Source organism: Lactuca saligna, chromosome 5 (genome assembly GCF_052625555.1).
Source record: "Lactuca saligna cultivar CGN05327 chromosome 5, ASM5262555v1, whole genome shotgun sequence".
Classification (NCBI taxonomy): Eukaryota; Viridiplantae; Streptophyta; class Magnoliopsida; order Asterales; family Asteraceae; genus Lactuca; species Lactuca saligna.
In genome coordinates this window covers 188,555,998-188,561,173 of record NC_136421.1, presented here as the reverse complement: position 1 = coordinate 188,561,173, position 5,176 = coordinate 188,555,998, and the positions used below count along the sequence as shown (strand labels likewise).

General features: G+C 32.7%; 1 pseudogene; it reads right to left on the bottom strand.

Annotated features, from left to right (window-relative positions):
* Nucleotides 1-3,350: 3,350 nt before the first annotated feature.
* LOC144999361 (5S ribosomal RNA) lies at nucleotides 3,351-3,468 on the bottom strand (annotated as a pseudogene).
* Nucleotides 3,469-5,176: the final 1,708 nt, after the last annotated feature.

Below are 5,176 nucleotides of genomic sequence, written 5' to 3'. Positions count from 1 at the left end.
GTGTTCAAATCTTAACCATATGTTTGGGTTGTACATAAGCTTCAGTGTCTTGTACATTAATTCTTAGTCATAGAAAATGATACTAATATAAGATTCAATGATGAAAATGTTGAATAAAATTTTGATTCCTTGAGTCCATTGAAGTTTGTGTTTAGAAATTATGATTCCATTGATGAGTCGTTATTGGAATTGAATGAGATGATCTTGAAACTAGTAACACCTTAATTAACATTGATTGAATTTTAAATGGACCAAGTGATCTAATCCATGAAGTATACTTAGGAATGCTATGTTTTTGTAAAGGTTCCTAACAACTCATAACTTTTATAAATGTTTGGAATAACACAACTTCATTGGAAGTGTTTTGAAACCACCTTGATTAAAAAGGGAGGAATCAGAACTTATAAGTTAGATAAATATGTTTATGTTCATTAATCATGTTTTTGATGGGTGGAAAAAGGAAATTTCTAAGTGTTAATAATCATGAGGGTCATTTGAAATGAATTTGATTTTCTTCAGAAAATAAATTAGTGACCATTTGGAAACTAGGTTGCTATTTTGAGTTGATATCACATTTTAGATTATCATTATTGGAAGTATTAGTTTATCAGATTCATTCAAACTCTTCCTTGTTTTTTTCCAGAACTTATGTACTCGTTATCTAATATATTTCTCGTTTTCACCTGCATTCTTTTATGAATATATGGAAGGCTTTGAAATAATAAAATTCTTATACTCAGTATTTAAGAGCGTAATAAGTGACTTAATGGATCACTTATAACACACTTATTTTTATGCATAATTGATACTCAAGTTCTCAAACCCTACAAGAACGTAAAGGAGGTGTTAGATGGTATAATAGGTTTAAGGTGAGTTTAGAGGCAATACACATCTGTACACCCTATTCTCTACATTTGAAAATATTTTCCTATATGAACTTGATTGCTATCTGACTAACATATATTTTAATATATATATATATATATATATATATATATATATATATATATATATTTGATGCATTCTTAAACTAACCTTTGGAATGATTGTTTTAAGAATGAAAAGTTAATTCTTATTTTGAGAAAATGCTTAAGCATCCTACTTGGTGTGTACATCTTAGGATGTGTGAGACTTGTTGACATTAAGATCAATTATAGTGTTTATGTGGTAGTGACTGAATTTCAATATATTCCCTACTTATGCATGAATGTAGCAATCCTTTGTGTGGGACCAGAGATAATGACTTACTAGTTGCTTGATGGTGAGAAACCCACCATACATAGACATTGAATAGGGGCGAGCCCTCTTCCAATAAATTTAAATATAAGTAACCTAACTCTTCTAACAACTTGAGATGTGACTTGTCATGTGTCTCTATGGCAATCTTTGTAAAAGACTACTAAGATTGACGTGGGTTGGGAAATTTGGATGCATTATATACTATTTTCATGCATTATTCCCTACTTACCATTTTAGGAGTTTTGAATTGATCTGTCAAACGTCGCTAAAAAACTCTTGGCTATGTGTTTTTAGAACAACAGTGTGTCTAAGTCATTTTTTACTTGAATTGGGTTCTTAAAATCGAAACTGTTTTGAGTGATCTAAAAGTGATATTACTAAGCAAATTCATTCCTAACCTTATTTTTATGTGTACATGGTTTGAAGACTTTAGAGTTGAAAATAGAGTACAGTGAACTTCTGAGAAAGGCATGACTATTTTGGTTACTTTAAGCTATGTTATGCCAGTCTATCGTTACATCCTCAGTATTTTAATCTTTGAACTTATTTTGAATCTTGGTACAACTATTTTCTAAAACTTAAACTTTAAACCTTTTGAGATTTAAAATAATTGATTTTAACCACTCCGACGAAAGGTGTTTATTTTGGTATCAAAGCACTAGTTTAAGTGAACTAGGTATCATAATTAATTCTTATTATTAAACTATAGTGCTCTTGAAAGATATAAGAATTGAAATGGAAAGTCGATGAGATTAATTGAATAGGGGCGAGCCCTCTTCCAATAAATTTAAAGATAAGTAACCTAACTCTTTTAACAACTTGAGATGTGACTTGTCATGTGTCTCTATGGCAATTTTTGTAAAAGACTACTAAGATTGACATGGGTTGGGAAATTTGCATGCATTATATATTATTTTCATGCATTATTCCGTACTTACCCTTTTAGGAGTTTTGAATTGATCTGTCAAACATCGCTAAAAAACTCTTGGCTTTTGTGTTTTTAGAACAACAGTGTGTCTAAGTCATTTTTTACTTGAATTGGGTTCTTAAAATCGAAACTGTCTTGAGTGATCTAAAAGTGATATTACTAAGCAATTTCATTCCTAACCTTATTTTAATGTGTACTTGGATTGAAGACTTTAGAGTCGAAAATAGAGTACAGTGAACTTTTTAGAAAGGCATGACTATTTTGGTTACTTTAAGCTATGTTATGCCAGTCTATCGTTACATCCTCAGTATTTTAATCTTTGAAATTATTTTGAATCTTAGTACAACTATTTTCTAAAACTTAAACTTTAAACCTTTTGAGATTTAAAATAATTGATTTTAACCACTCCGACTAAAGGTGTTAATTTTGGTATCAAAGCACTAGTTTAAGTGAACTAGGTATCATAATTAATTCTTATTATTAAACTATAGTGCTCTTGAATGATATAAGAATTGAAATGGAAAGTCGATGAGATTAATTGAATAAGATGCTTAGTTAGTGTTTAAACTCAAAATATAGTGCTCTAGAACAAGTTGGGAATCAAAATAAAAACTAATTAGGTGAACCAGATATTTAATTTGTAAATATATTTAAACAATAGTGCTTGTTTAATATGTGTAAATTAATGGTATGTATAAATGAAGGAAAATATTAGAATTTAGTGGTGGTTGTGTGCAGAAAAAAGAACCTTGGAAATGGAAGTGATTTATGTGCTTAGCTCACAAAACTACGCAAAATTTAGTTGTAAACCTTCCAAAGAAGTGTAGGACACATTACATTGGCGATGAGAATGATGTTTACTATCGAAAATGACTTGAAGAACGTTGCAATAGTCCTAAGTGATGTCCAAGTGGGGAATAAGATTGATACTAGATATTTTTTTTCCACATATGATGGTTTTCATCAATCGGATGCACTGAAGTATGAATAACAAAGAACAAACAAACAAAGAAAATATCAAACAGAAAAAGGAAAAACATGTATAATTACAAAGATACTTTCACTAAGAAAGAGGTTTCTCCTAAAGAGAGCGAGTTCACAAAGACAGTCACCAAGCCTAAATAAGGGTTTCACCCCATGTAATACCCCCCTCTGGCACGTATCACAATATTGTCCGCTTTGGGCTACTCGGCACGAGGAGTTCCCAGGGGGTCACCCATCCCGGTACTACTCCCGCCCTAGCACGCTTAACTGCAGAGTTCTTATGGGATCTGCTGCCTTCACGGCTTTAAAACGCGTTGTGTCAAGGAAGGTATCCACACCCTTATAAGGAATGCTTAGTTCTCCTTCCCAGCCGATGTGGAATCAGATCTAACCCACTTTCACCCCCCATTATAGGGTTCGACGTCCCCGTCGAACACATCGACCCGTGCCCAAGCTCTGATACCATTAGTAAAAACCCCCTCTGGCACGTATCACAATATTGTCCACTTTGGGCCACTCGGCACGAGGACTTCCCAGGGGGTCACCCATCCCGGACTACTCCCGCCCGAGCACGCTTAACTGCAGAGTTCTTATGGGATCTGCTGCCTTCACGGCTTTAAAACTCGTTGTGTCAAGGACGGTATCCACACCCTTATAAGGAATGGTTAGTTCTCCTTCCCAGCCGATGTGGGATCAGATCTAATTAAGGGATGTGTCCCTATCTAAGTAAAGGTCTGATCCTAATCACTAAGAATACATAGCATAAATTTATCCTATATATACAATTTATAATTGCCTAATGTACTTGGATCACCGAGATCTTAGACTTCATGTTGACGCTAATCATTCAAGAGCTGGAGCTAGTGTAGATTTTGAGTCATTAAATCATAAGGTGTGAGCTTACAATCTCCCTAACCGATGACGTCAAAACTGATCTTCAACAAATTCTTTGTATGACTACCCCCCCCCCCCCCCCCCTTGGAAAGGTGTATAACTTTCCCAAATTTTTTAACAATAGTGAGACTGAGAGAGCATTGGAAACAATTGGTCTATGATGAGTTGTAGTGGCAAAACCATATAGAATGTTGATTTTCATCCCACTTAAATGAAGACTATCTCCCCCTGAGAATATGAATATGTCATGAAAGTATCTCTCCCTTTTTTAATATTAGCAATATTGTAATACTAGCAGAAGCGATCAGCGTATCTGAGTTGCTTTATCAGCGGATCAAGGATGCAACTGACAGACAAGTGAGATTGTGATGTCTCATTATAGCATTTGTTTGAAATATCATTCATTGACATAGTATTTCAAGGTCTCCTCAGTGTATGGTGTGTTATGCTGAATCCTAAAGCTTTTTAAGAAGAATTTAAAGGTAAGACGGGATTAGTGTCTGTGCTATCCTACGGTACATAGACTAACCATCAGCATAAAGTTTCAAAACTTTTATCAGTGTGTGGTTTATGATAGTGAATCATTAAATTTTATAAAGAAGAGTTTGAGGAGAGAATGGAATGTTTCGATCACATTGAGGTGGAATCAACATGAATCATAGGCGGTAAAAACTTATCAATAAGAAATGGTTTATCTTCCATATCATGAAGTTAAGGCCGTCTCCAATGCCATTTAATGGGGAGTTGAATGGGAAAAAAAAATCTAGGTGGCAGTTGAATGAACATAGCAACCATTGTGGAGGGGGTTGATTGAATGAGGGGTTTAATCCCCATTCAACCGTGGTATGGCTTTTGTTATGTTTTTTTTTTTTTTTTTTTTTTTTTCAATTTATTATATAAGCTTATTTTTTCTTTCTTTTTTTTTTTTTCTCATTTTATTGTAAACACTTTTTTTTTGTTTTTCTTTCTCAATAGAAAGTAATATTTAATATTTTTTTTTACAATAAACTATATATATATATATATATATATATATATATATATATATATATATCATACTTTATTTTATTTTATATTCAATAATTTAATTTATTAAGTTACTTCATATTTTTTATTCTAAACAATAAAAAA